Source organism: Carcharodon carcharias, chromosome 9 (genome assembly GCF_017639515.1).
Source record: "Carcharodon carcharias isolate sCarCar2 chromosome 9, sCarCar2.pri, whole genome shotgun sequence".
NCBI lineage: Eukaryota > Metazoa > Chordata > Chondrichthyes > Lamniformes > Lamnidae > Carcharodon > Carcharodon carcharias.
Genome location: NC_054475.1, coordinates 80105401 through 80119784, shown reverse-complemented (window position 1 = coordinate 80119784; position 14384 = coordinate 80105401). Strand labels below are relative to the sequence as shown.

The following is a 14384-nucleotide window of genomic DNA, read 5'->3' as shown; positions in this document are numbered from 1 at the left end:
TTAATTGTCCTGTGGTGGTGACCTGCCTTCTTGAACTGCTACAGTCCATGTGGTGTGGGTATAACAGCAGTGCTGTAAGGGAAGAATTTCCAGGATTTTGATCCAGTGATCGTGAAGAAATGGCGATATATTTCCAAGTCAGGATGGTAAGTGACTGAGAGCTGAACTTGCAGATGGTGGTGTTCCTATGTGTCTGCTGCCCTTGTCCTTCTGGGTGGTGGAGTTTGAGATTTTGGAAGGTGCTGAAGTGGGAGGCTTGGTGAGTTGCTGCAGTGCATCTTGTGCATGGCACACACTGCATTGGTGGTGGAAGGAGTGAAAGTTGAAAGTGATGAATGAGGTGCCAATCAAGTGGGCTACTTTGCCCTGGATGGTGCCAAGTTTCTTGAGTGTTTTTGGAGGACTTTACAGGGTTGAAGCTGAGGAATTGTTTCCTTAGGTTGCAGAGTCCAGGGCTAAGGATAAGGGGTCAGTCATTCAGGACAGAGTTGAGCAGAAACTTCTTCATTCAGACATGTAAATCTTTGGAATTCTCCAAAAGGGAGCTGTGGATATTCAGCTGATGAGGGGATTGAAGTATATGAGATCAATTGATTTTTGGGCACTAAGGGAATTGAGGGATATAGGGATCAGGTAAAGAAGTGGTCTTGAAGTAGAAATTCAGCCACGATCTTCTTAAATGGTGAGGCAGCTGCTGCCTGGCAGACTCCTGCTCCTATTGTGTTTTATAAATGGTTATCAGTAATATGCTATCAATGCATAAGTAAATTATTGGCTATGACTATATATTTATATATAGTTTACTACAATGTATGTAGTACATGTATATACAACAGTAATTTAGATATCAGTGCTGAATCAGTCAGAGCTGCACTTGTCCTTCCGAGTGTGAAGATCACCAGTTCCAGCTACACTCCAGAGACTGAAGCGCTGATTAATGGGTTGGTGATAGACAGGGAGTGTGGTTCCAATATCCTGTGGGAAATCTGAGCATAAGTTCAGAAGGTCTGTCTATGGTATTTTAATGTGTGGATTTTTCAGGATCATTTGACCTCTGGGTTTGGTGTTGGTTGCACTCACGTGATGAGGACTCCTATGATAAAATTGCAACTCCAGTGTTTCAACAGCCAATCAGAATTTTGATGAGTTGGAGGCAAGAGAAGTGCCAACTCCAGACTTTCCAGCTCATTATTCAGCTCCAGTCCTGGATCCAAATGTTGATTACTATGTCCAGAATTTACTGTTCCTGTTTGCAGCAGGTGTGTTTGGCAGCATGAGTGGAAAATATTGCAAGATGACCCTCATCGGAATCATCCCCCCCTCATGTCAAATATATTGCCCATGTTGGTGTGAGGTGAGAGTGACTGCCCTTGACATTAGGCAGCATTTGATCAATTGTGGCTTCAGAGAGCCCTAGAAAAACTGGAGTCAACGGGAATCGGGGATAAACCTCTCAACTGGTTGGAGTCATACCTAGTTGTGGTTGTTGGAGACCAATCATCTCAATTTCAGGGCATCACTGCAGGAGTTCCTCAGGATAGTGTCCTCGGCCCAACCATCTTCTGTTGCTTCATCAATGATCTTCCTTCCATCATAAGGTCAGACGTGGGGATGTTCACTGATGATTTGCACAATGTTCAGCACCATTTGCAACTCCTCAGATACTGAAGCAGCCCATGTCCAAATGCAGCAAGATCTGGACAATATCCAGGCTTGGGCTGACAAGTGGCAAGTAACATTCGTGCCACACAAGTGCCAGGCAATGACCATCTCTAACAAGAGAGAATCTAGCAATCGCCCTCTGATGTTCAATGGCATTACCATCACAGAATCCCCCACTATCAACATCCTGCGGGTTACCATTGACCAGAAACTGAACTGGACTAGCTATATAAATACTGTGGCCAGAAGAGCAGGTCAGAGGCTATGAATTGTGTGACAAGTACTCACCTCCTGACACCCAAAGCCTGTCCACCATCTACAAGGCACAAGTCAGGGGTGCAATGGAATACTCCCCACTTGCTTGGATGAGTGCAGCTCCCACGATACTCAAGAAGCTCGACATCACCCGGGACAAAGCAGCCCATTTGATTTGCACCCCATCCACAAACATTCACTCCCTCCACCACCGAAGCACAGTAGCAGCAGTGTGCACCATCTACAAGATGCACTGCAGGAATTCACCACGGCTTCTTCGGAAGCAACATCCAAACCCACGACTACTACTATTTAAAATGCCAAGGGCAGCAGATACGTGGGAACACCACCACCTTGAAGCACCCCTCCAAGTCATTCACCTTCCTAGCTTGGAAATATATCGTTCTTCCTTCGCCCCTTGGTTGCAGACTTCAAATTAATGAGAGTTTTAGGGGCCTGCAGAACAAATAGATGACGGGGTAAATTGTAGAATCCCATTGTGAAAGGTAGGCAGGGAACAATGTGTTTATTAAGGTTTGGACCAGTATCCCTCATGGCTAAAGCTAACAGTGCAGCTTTGCAGTACAGGTTAAGATAATTCCTGCACCTGAGCTGAGAGCACAGCATGAAGCCAAGTGGCCGAGGGAGCAGAAGAGGAAGATGGTGATGGAGGTGCCTGGCTTGGCAAAGGGAGGAGCACCACTCTCAGGTTGAAGATTCAGCAGGGCCACCTCTGCACACAGCTGAAGATCCACAGCGAGCTGTCACTCGTAGGTACTTTGCTAGACCCAGGTTCTATAGATGACACTTGTCATTCCTGCAGATGAGCGAGAACCAGTGTTGCTAAAGACTGCGAATGTCTAGAGAACTAGTCGGCCACATCTGCCACCTGCTGCAGGATTTGATGTCATGGGGAGTTGGAGGAAATCTACTGCCAGTGGCTGTGAAAGTGACCACGGCGCTCAATTTCCATACCAGTGCCTCCTTTCCAGGACTCCACAAGTGACCTATGCGGGATCTCATAAGCCTCTAGCCACAGGTGTGTCTAGGAGGTCATGGATGCCATTTTCAGGAAGGCACAGAACTTGGCGAATTTTGACCAGGATCAGGAAAGCCAAGAAGTAAGAGTGCTGGGATTGGTGCAGTTCTCTGGTTTTCCACAGTTGCAAGGTGCCATTGACTGCACTCACATGACAATTAGATCTCCATGGCAGGAAGCAGTCAACGATGTCAACTGCAAGGGCTTCCATTTGCTGAATGTTCAGCTGGTCTGCGACTGCCACAAATGCATCCTACAGGTCTGCGCATGATTCCCAGGGAGAGTCCATGACTCCTACATCCTCAGCAGGTCTCAGATCCCTGGCATCTCCCAGGGTCCACAGAGGCTGCAGGGTTGGCTCCTCAGGGACAAGGGCTACCCAGAGAGGACGTGGCTGATGATGCCCTTGCGACCGCCTCAGACTGCAGCAGAGCGACGGTATAACAAGGCTCGTGCAGCGAATGGGGCTTTGGTGAAGCAAACAATTAGAGGTCGGGGTTTAGAGGAACAGGGGAATCGGATGGACCTGACATTCCCGACACTTGGGTGGAGGCCGTGTGGTGTGCACAAGCTGATCCTGCTCCCTATAGGAGCCTGAGGGCCCCTGGCTGCCTTCTTGAGACGAAGGAGCAGTTAGAGTGAGTTTAAGATGCTCCGTCCACCTCTTGCATTGACATTGATGGATATCACTAAGGGCTATAGCGATGGAGTACAGCTCCTGCAGCAGTGCAGGACCAATGTCCTGGACCAAGGTCTGTGATAGATCTTCCATTGGTGTGTCTGTGAGTTCCTTTTCTGAGGAGTCCTCATGGCTGAAGTCGATGACCTGGCTCAGGCCGCCCTTGCCTTCTTCCCAGCTGTGCCTGCAAGAGAAAAGATAGATAATTAATGCATGGCAAGGGACAGTGAAACAGGAGGCATCGTTCACAGTATGGTTGTCTGATGGATGTTGCAGTGTTGGATCCTCACTTGGTTGAGCCCCGCCAACCTCATTGTCAGCACAGGACCGGTCCAGATTCTCACCGGCCAGCTGGATGGCTCTGTTTTCAAAGGCCATGATGAACTTCAGCAATGGGCATGCCTCCCCGCGTCTGGGACCTCTCCTTGTTGTTGTTGTGGGCTAGCTTATCCTGCATGGAGACAGATGGAGAGAGTGTAAGCAAGGTGCCTGCCAGGCCAGATGAGAAGGAATCCTGGCACGTGTGGAGTGTGAGTGGTGCAATGGATGGCATGGGGACATGGGCAGGGGAGAGGAGGGTGTTTGTGTGAGAATGGATAGCGATGTCCCTTGAGCTGGCAGTGAGTGCATACCCTGTGGATGTGTGCTGGACTTGTGAGTTGGGAGTGATGAGTAGAGTGACTCACCCTGGCAGAATGGAGGAGATCACACATCCTCTTGTGGCACTGGGTGCCTGTCCTCTTTTGGAGGTAATTCGTGCTCACTACTGCTGCCACTGCCTCCCATGCTGGATTGGTGAGCTTGGTGGCTGGCCTTCGCCCAGATCAGAGGTAGAGGAGTTTGCTTCAGGCTTTCACTGCATCCAGCAGGTGCCCCAGAGAGGCATCGCTAAACGTGGGGGCTGCTGTCTTCTTTGCTTCCAGGGTCATTTGTTGCCTGGAGCAGTCCCAGTCTGTACACATGAAGTAAGCTGTGCTCTGCTGCGCTTTAAATATGGCGCCCATAGCGAAGAAGCACTGAGGTCACAGCCCGCCTGCCAGTGATCTGGTGTGTTGCCTGTGTATGCATTATTAATGTGGCAGGACACACCGGGAGACGGACGAATCCACCTTTGCGGCCGGCAGGAAAAATGTCTTTTTTTATGCCCGTCACCAAACAGTGCAATTCAGGGAAAATTCTGCCTAATATGAACAAACAAAATAGGAGCAAGAATAGGACATTCGGCACTTCGAGCCTGATCCACCATTCAATAAGGTCATGGCTGATCTTCTTGCGTTTTGATTTCCACATTCCCATCTACCCCCGATAACCTTTGATTCCCTTGCCTAACAAGAATTTATCTACCTCTGACTTAAAAATATTCAGTGACCCCCACCTCCATTGCCTTCTGAGGCAGAGAATTCCAAAGTTGCACAACCCACTGAGAGAAGGGCGACCCCTAATTTTTAAAACAGTGCCCCCTAGTTCTGGACTCACCCGCAAGAGGAAACATGCTTTCGGCGTCCACCTTGTCAAGGCCGTTCAGGATCGTGTATACTTCAATCAAGTTTAATGATGACCACAAGATCATTGCTGATTGTTGTAAAAAACCCATCTGGTTCATGAAATGTCCCCTAGGGAAGCAAATCTGCTGTCCTTACCTGGTCTGGCCTACATGTGACTCCAGGCCCACGGCAATGTGGTTGGCTCTCAAAAGCTGTCTGAACAAGGGTAATTAGGGTTGGGCAATAAATTTTGGCCGAGCCAGCAATGCTCACTCTCTAGAGGACCAACTCTCACTTTACTTACTCTTTTCCTTTTAAATACATGTAGAAACTCTTGCTATTCATTTTTACATTACTAGCTGGCTTTCCCTCAATTTCTTTCTGCCGATTAATCTTTTAGTCATTCTCTGCTGTTCTTTATATTCTGACCAGTCATCTGACCTATCACTCATCTTTATGCAGTTATGTGCTTTTACCTTAAGTTTGATGCTTTCCCTAACTTCTTTAGTTAACCATGGATGGTTTAGAATTTTTCTTTATCATAGGAACAAACTTATTCTGAACAGTCCGAGATATACCCTTAAATGTCTGTCACTGCTTCTCTATTGACCTACCCTCTAGCCTAGTATCTCAGTTCACTTCAGCTCAGCTTTTATCCCCACATAGTTGCCTTTATTTAAGTTCAAAATACTAATCTTAGACCCACTCTCCTCCCTTTCAAACTGGATGTAAAAGTCAATCATATTGTGGTCGCTGCTACCTAGGGGTATCTTCACTCTGAGGTCATTAATTAACCCTGTCACAAAACACAATACCGAGTCTAATCTAATCTCTGGTTGGTTCCAGAACATGCTGTTTTAAGAAATTATCTCAAAAGCATTCTATGAACTCCTCATTCAGGCTATTACTGCCAAATTGATTTTTCCAATTTGTATGTAGATTAAAATCACTCGTGTTTACTGCTGTCCATTTATGACAAGCACACAATATTTCTTCTTGCATATTTTGTCCTTCATTGAGGTTACTATTAAGGGGGCCTGTAGACCATTCCCACTAGTGACTTCTTTCCCCTACTACTCCTCATCTTCACTCAAACAAACTCTACATCCTGATCTCCTGTACCAAGGTTCTCTCTAACTATTGCACAAATGCCATGCTTGATTAACAGTGCTACCCCTCCACCTTTACCTAGCTTCCTATTCTTTCAATACCTCTCAATATTCAGTACCCAATCCTTGTTATCATGCAGCCAAATCTCCATAATGGCCATCAAATCATGTTTATTTACTTCAATGCGCACTATCAATTTGTTTACTTTGTTATTAATGCTACACACATTCAGATACAGAGCCTTTAGTTCAGTCTTTTTGTTATCTTTGTAACATCTAATCTTAATTATTTGTGCATTTTTAGGTTTTTCTCTCTCTGTCCCTTCCTCCCATTCTCTGACCCACATTTCCAATATTACTATTTTCCCATCTCCTGGCCATCCGCCCTCACACTTTCCTCTCCCTCCCATGCAAGGGTGCCCCTTGTCCTCACTTATCACCCTACCAGCCTCCGCATTCAAAGGATCATCCTCCATCATTTCTGCCAACTCCAGCATAATGCCACCACCAAACACATCTTCCCTTCACCCCCCCCCCCCCACCGCCCCCGGCGGCAGTCTGCAGGGATTGTTCCCTCCGGCACACCCTGGTCCACTCCTCAACCCCCTCCCACAACTGCAGAAGGTGCAACACCTGCCCCTTTACTTCCCCTCTCCTCACTGTCCAAGGACCCAAACACTCCTTTCAAGTGAAGCAGCATTTCACTTGCACTTCTCTCAATTTAGTCTACTGCAATAGCTGCCCCCAATGTGGCCTCCTCTACATTGGAGAGACCAAATGCAGACTGGGTGACCACTTTGCGGAACACCTTCGGTCTATCCGCAAGCATGACCCAGACCTCCCTGTCGCTTGCCATTTTAATACTCCACCTTGCTCTCATGTCCACATGTCCATCCTTGGCCTGCTGCAATGTTCCAGTGAAGCTCAATGCAAACTGGAGGAACAGCACCTCATCTTCCGACTAGGCACTTTACAGAACTTCTGGACTGAATATTGAGTTCAACAATTTTAGATCTTGAACTCTCTCCTCCATCCCCACCCTATTTCTGATCCCCCTTTTTTCCAATAATTTATATAGATTTTTCTTTTCCCACCTATTTCCATTATTTTTAAATGTATTTCCATCCATTGTTTTATCTCTATCTTTTAGCTTATTTCGATCCCTTCCCCCCACCCCACCCCCACTAGGGCTATCTGTACCTTGCTCATCCTGCTTTCTACCCTTAATGTCACCTATTAGCACATTCCTTAGATAATATCACCACCTTCAACACCTCTTTGTCCTTTTGTCTGTGACGTCTTTTGGCAATCTCCACCTATCACTGGCCCTCTATCCAGCTCTACTTGTCCCACCTCCCTTAAACCAGCTTATATTTCACCTCTTTTCTATTTTTCCTTAGTTCTGTTGAAGAGTCATACGGACTCAAAATATTAACTGTGTTCCTCTCCGCAGATGCTGTCAGACCTGCTGAGCTTTTCAAGGTATTTTTATTTTTGTTTTGGATTTCCAGCATCCACAGTTTTTTGCTTTTATCTTACTATTTTCCATTCTTACCTTGTCTCTACCCTTTAATATATCACATATTTCCACATTTGATTCCTTGTTCCCACTATTTAATTTAAAACCCTTTCTACTTCCCTAGTTGTGCGGTTCATAAGAACACTGGTTCCAGCACAGCCCAGGCATAGAGCGACCCAATGGCACAAACCCCACTTTCCCCAGTACTGATGCCAGTGCCCCACAAACCAGAACCCACTTCTCCTGCATCAGTCTTTGAGCCACATATTCATCTCTAATTTTATGTACCCTGTGCCAATTTGCACACGGCTCAGGTAATAACCTTTGAGGTTCTGCTTTTCAATTTAGAGCCTAGCTCCTCATACTGTCTACACAGAACCTCTTTCCTAGTTCTACACATGTCATTAGTGCTTACATGGGCCGCAACAACCGGATCCTCCCCCTCCTACAGCAGGTTCCTGTCCAGCCCGAGCAGATGTCCTGAACCCTGGCACTGGGCAACACAGCTGTCTGGACTCTCACTCTTTGCTACAAAGAACCATGTCAATCCCCCTCACTGTGCAGTTCCCTACTGCCACTATATTCCTTTTTGCTCCCCCAACTTGGATGGCTTCCTGTACCACGGTGTCATGGTCAGTTTGCTCATTCACCCTACAGCCCCCACTCTCATCCAAACAAGCTGAAGGAACCTTAAACCTTTTGGAGCTCTCACTCCTGCACTCCTACCTTCTGGGTCCCTCTTACCTTCCTCACTTGCAGTCACACTTTCCCCCAACCACTGACCAAACCAGAAGACCCTATCCTAAAGGGTGTGATTACCTCCTGGTAATAATGCATCCAGGTAACTCTCCCCCTCCCTGATGTGTCACAGAGTCTGCAGCTCAGCCTCCAGCTCAACGGCTCTAAGCACAAGTTCCTCAAGCCGCAAACATTTACTGCAGACATGTTTGCCCTGGGTCACAATGTTTTCTAGCTGCTGCTTTGAGATGGTTAAAGTTTTATGAGCCTGATAGCTTTACACTTCTGCTTATACCTCTGTTAATTACAAGCAGCCGATCAGTTAGTGTGGTGGTGACTTTTATAAACTTCAGCAAGTTTATACCAAACTATTTCCAGTTCTGGATCCAGATGTTACCAACAGAATGGAAAGGCTAAGATTCCCTCATCTCCAGATTAGAAACATTTTAACAGAAGACAGTCAATTTAAGTCTGAAGCTACCTGACTGTGCAACTTCTGAAACAGGCCTGTCTTGTACATGAGCCATGTGTCCAAGGATGGAGAAGATGGCAAATCCAGCAAACACACTCGTAGCACAATTAGCAACACAGACAACGATGATATCTCTGTAGCAGTTATTGTGGAATTTGTTATAGGATGACAGCGTTACTAAGCCCCCCCAGCTGATTGAGGTAGAATAGAATATTGTATTGCAGCATCCTTCCATACCTGGTAAATAGAAAGGAGGATTAGTCAACACTGGATATCTTAATTTTGAATGTCCTCTTACATGTTACTGTGTTAAAATTAAATGACCCACACACATATTTTGATACAGCATTTAACTGAAATTTTTATTATTTAACCTGTTACAGGCAACTACACTGAAACAGGTATCGAAAAGTTTATGGCAGCCCTTGCTCTTCATCATGAACCCATGACATCTTTTCCATTTACATCACACCCCATCCTGTCTCCCACCATCTGTCCTGTCCCATCATATTCTAAGAACATAAGAAATAGGAGCAGGAGTAGGCCATTCGGCCCCTCAAACCTGCCCCGCCATTCAATAAAATCATGGCTGATCTGCCCCAGGCCCAACTCCTCTTTTGTGCTAGCTCCTCATAGCCCTCAACTCCCCGATATTTCAAAAATCTATGTACCTCCTCTGTAAATACTTTCAGTGATCTAGCCTCCATAACTCCCAGGGGTAGAGAATTCCAGACATTCTCTATTATCTGAGAGAAGAAATTCCTTTATATCTCAGTTTTAAATGAGTGTCCACTTATTTTGTAACTATGTCCCTTAGTTCAAAATTATCCCACTCCTGGAAACATCTTCTCAACATCTACCCTGCCAAGCCCCCACAGGATCGAATATGTTTCATTAAGATCACCCCTCATTCTTCTCAACTCTAATGAATAAAGGCCTAACCCATTGAGTTGTTCTTGATATGTCAACCCCTTCATTCCAGGAATCAGCCTAGTGAATCTCTTTTGAACTGACTCCAATGCCAATATATCCTTTCTTAAACATGGGGACCAAAACTGTACACAGTACTCCAGGTGTGGCCTCACCAACACCCTGTACAGTTGAAACAAGACTTTCCTATTTTTAAACTCCAGCCCCCTAGCAATACAGGCCAAAATTCCATTACTTGCTGCACCTGCATGCTAACATTTTTGTATTTCATGCACAAGAACACCCAGATCCCTCTGTGCTGCACTTTTTTGGAATCTCCCTCCATTTAAATAATATTCTGCCTTTTGATGCTTCCTACCAAAGTGCATGACCTCACATTTTCCAACATTAAGCTCCATCTGCCCAGTTTTTGTCCACTCGCTCAACCTATCTATATCCCCTTGCAGAGTCCTTATGTCCTCATCACAACATGCCCTTCCACCTATTCTTGTATCATCAGCAAATTTGGATACATTACACTCTGCCCCCTCTTCCAAGTCATTAATACAGGTAGTAAACTATTGAGGCCCTAGGACTGATCTTTGAGGCACTCCACTAGCCACTCCACTAATTCTGACTTTGTCTTCTGTGTGTTAACCAATCCCTAATTCATGCTAATGCATTACTCCCAATACTGTGAGCTCCTATTTTGTGCAGTAACTTTTTTATGTGGCACCTTATCGAATGCCTTCTGAAAATCCAAATACACTACATCTACCACTTTCCCCCTATCAACTCTGCTTGTTATATCCTCAAAGAACTCTAGCAAATTTGTGAAACATTATTTCCCTTTCACAAAACCCTGTTGACTCTGTTTGATTGCATTAAGCTTTTCTAAATGCCCTGCTACTTCTTCCTTCATAATGGACTCTAGCAATGACAGATGTTCTGTTGATTGGCCTATAGTTTCCTACTTTTTGTCTCCATCCCTTCTTGAACAGGGGCATCACATTAGCAGTTTTCCAATCCGCTGGGACCCTCCCGGAATCCAGTGAGTTCTGGAATATTTTAATCAATGCCTCCTCCATCTCTGCAGCCACTTCCTTTAAAACCCTTGGATGCAGGCCATCAGGTACTGGCAACTTGTTGGCCTTTAGTCCCATTTGTTTGTCAAATAGAGACTGTTACAACATCTTTCCTCCCATTAGCTCCTTGCTTATCTGACATCTTTGCAATGTTTATAGTGTCCTCCACCATGAAGACCGATGCAAAATATTGGTTTAAGTTATCTACCATTTCCCTGTTCCCCATTATCAATTCTCCAGTTGCATCCTCCAAGGGTTCCACGCTCACTTTAGCCCTCTCTTTTTATATACCAGTAGAAGCTCTTGCTGTTTGTTTTTATATTTCTTACCAACATACTTTCATAATCAATTTTCTCCCTCTTTATTAGCTTTTTAGTCATCCGCTACTGCTTCCTAAAAAAATGACCTACCAATGGTTTTCACCGCTTTGTTTGCCTTTGTTTTTGATCGGAACTCTCCTTGACCGCCTTTGTTAACTACAGGTGGTTCAGCCTTCTCGAGTCTTTCTTGTTGACTGGGATAAATTTTTGCTGAGCGTTATGAAATATTCGCTTAAATGTCTGCCACTGTTCATCTACTGACCTTCCCCTTAATCTATTTTCCAAGCCTGCTTTAGACAACTCTTTCTTCATACGTCTGTAATTGCCCTTATTTAAGTTGAGGACGTTGGTTTGAGACCCAAGTTGCTCGCCCTCAAACTGAATGTGAAATTCTATGTTGTGATCGTTACCCCCTAGAGGGTCTTTAATTACGATATCTCTTATTAATCCCACCTCATTACACATTACTAGATCTAAAATAGCCTGTTCCTGGCTAGGTTCTACAATGTATTGCTCTAAGAATCAGTCCCTGATGCACTCTACAAATTTGTCTTCCATGTTAAGTCTTCTGATTTGTCTGGTCAATATGCAGATTAAAATCACCCAAGACAATTGTAGCACCCTTCTTGTATGCCTCCATTATTTTCCAATTTATACTTTGTCCTACAGTGAGGCAACTCTTCCGGGGCCTATAGATGACTCCCATCTGTGACTTCTTCCCCTTGCTATTCCTTATTTCCACCCAAACTGATTTCACATCGTGATCTATTGTATCTATATCATTACTCACCAGTGCACTGATACCTTCCTTTATTAACAAAGCTACCCCACCTCCTTTTCATTTTAGCCTATTTTTCCAGAACCATCGAATACCCTTGAATATTGAGTTCCCAATCTTGGTCACCCTGCAACCACCTCTCTGTAAAAGCTATCAAGTCATATTTATTTATTTTTATTTTTGTCATCAACTCATCTATCTTGTTACAAATGCCACGTGAATTCAGATGAAGAGCCTTAAGCTTTGACTTTTTGCTATTATTGCGCATCCTGCTTCTAATTTCCCCTGCACTCTTCTGCTTATATTTTCTGCCCCTTCCTGTCACACTTTGATTATCATTCTCCTCTTCACTATCCTGCACCTCTGCTCTCTCATTTCTTTTTGATTTTTCAAACTTCCCTTCAATTGAACCCTCCCCCCCACCACCCACTAATTAGTTCAAAGTCATATCTACAACCCTAGTTATACGATTCACCAGGACACTGGTCCCAGCATCGTTCAAATGAAGCCCATTCCACCAGAACAGCTCTCTCCTTCCCCAGTACTGGTGCCAGTGCCCCATGAATCAGAACCCATTTCTTCCACAACAATCTTTGAGCCACGGAGTTACCTCTTGAATCTTATTTACCCTACACCAATTTACACATGGCCAAGGTAGTAATCCGGAGATTATTACCTTTCTGATTCTGCTTTTTAATTTAGCCCCGAGCTGCTTGTAGTCCCTCAGCAGAACCTTTTTCCTAGTCCTAAGTATGTCATTGGTACCTACATGGACCAGGACAACTGGATCCTTTCCCTCCCGCTCCCAGTTCCTCTCCAGCCCAGAAGATATGTCCTTAACCTTGGCACCGGGTAGGTAACACAGCCTTCGGGGCTCTCTGTCTGCGCTGCAGAGAACAATATCTGTTCTCCTAACTGTGCTATCCCCTATTACTACTACATTTCTCTTTTCTCCCTTCTCCAGGCTTATCCCAAGGATTCAGGTAAAACTTTCCCCTGAACCTAAACTCCACGTGATATCAAGAAACGGCTGAAAGCACTGGATACAGCAAAGGATATGAGCCCTGACAATATTCCAGCAACAGCGCTGATCATTTATGCTCCAGAACTAGCCATGCCCCTAGCCAAGCTGTTCCAGTACAGCTCCAACACCCGCATCTACCCAGCTTTGTGGAAAATTGCCCAAGTGTGCTCTGTACATAAAAAGTAGGACAAATCCAACCCAGCCAATTCTGCCCCATCAGTCTATTCTCCGTCATCAGTAAAGTAATGGAAGGGGTCATCAATAGTGCTATCAAACAGCACTTGCTTAGCAATAACCTGCTCACTGAAGCCCAGTTTTGGTTCCACCAGGGCCACACAGCTCCTGACCTCATTACAGCCTTGGCTCAAACATGGACAAAAGAGCTGAGCTCCCGAGGTGAGATGAGAGTGATTGCCCTTGACATCAAGGCCACACTTGACTGAGTGTGGCATCAAGGAGCCCTAGCAAAACTGGAGTCAATGGGAATCAGGGGGAAAACTCTCCACCAGTTGGACTCATACCTAGCACAAAGGAAGGTGGTTGTGGTTGTTGGAGGTCAGTGATCTCAGCTCCAGGACATCACTGCAGGAGTTCCTCAGGGTAGTGTCCTCAGCCCAGCCATCTTCAGCTGCTTCATCAATGACCTTCCTTCCAGCATAATATCAGAAGTGGGGATGTCCACTGATGATTGCACCACTCGCGACTCCTCAGATACTGAAGCAGTCCATGTCCAAATGCAGCAAGATCTGGACAATATCCAGACTTAGGCTGACAAGTGGCAAGTAACATTCGTGTCACTCAAGTGCCAGACAATGGCCATCCCCAACAACAGAGAATCTAACCACCGTCCCTTGATGTTCAATGGCATTACCATTACTGAATTCCCCACTATGAACATCCTGGGGGTTACCATTGACCGGAAACTGAACTGGACTAGTCACATAAATACTGTGGCTACAAGAGCAGGTCAGAGGCTAGGAATCCTGCAACAAGTATCTCACTCCTGACTCCCCAAAGCCAGTCCACCATCTACAAGGCACCAGTCAGGCCTGTGATGGAATATTCCCCAATTGTCTAGAGGAGTACAGTGCCCACAGCACAGGAATGGGCAATAAATAATGGTATAGCCAGCGAAGCCCATATCTCGTGAATGAATTTTTAAAAAGCAATGATTGAAATCTGGCTTCTAAGCGACCTACATCCAAAATCAACATTCATGTATTTAATTTTGTCTCAATCACACAGGAGATAAATAAACAGAAACCTGAAATGGTTTAACTGAAAAGTGCAACTGAAATGCTAAGGATTGTT

The 14384-nt window shown here is 45.3% G+C and overlaps 1 pseudogene; it reads right to left on the bottom strand.

Annotated features, from left to right (window-relative positions):
* LOC121282434 overlaps positions 1-14384 on the bottom strand; it is a 69465-nt pseudogene that overhangs the window by 25654 nt on the left and 29427 nt on the right.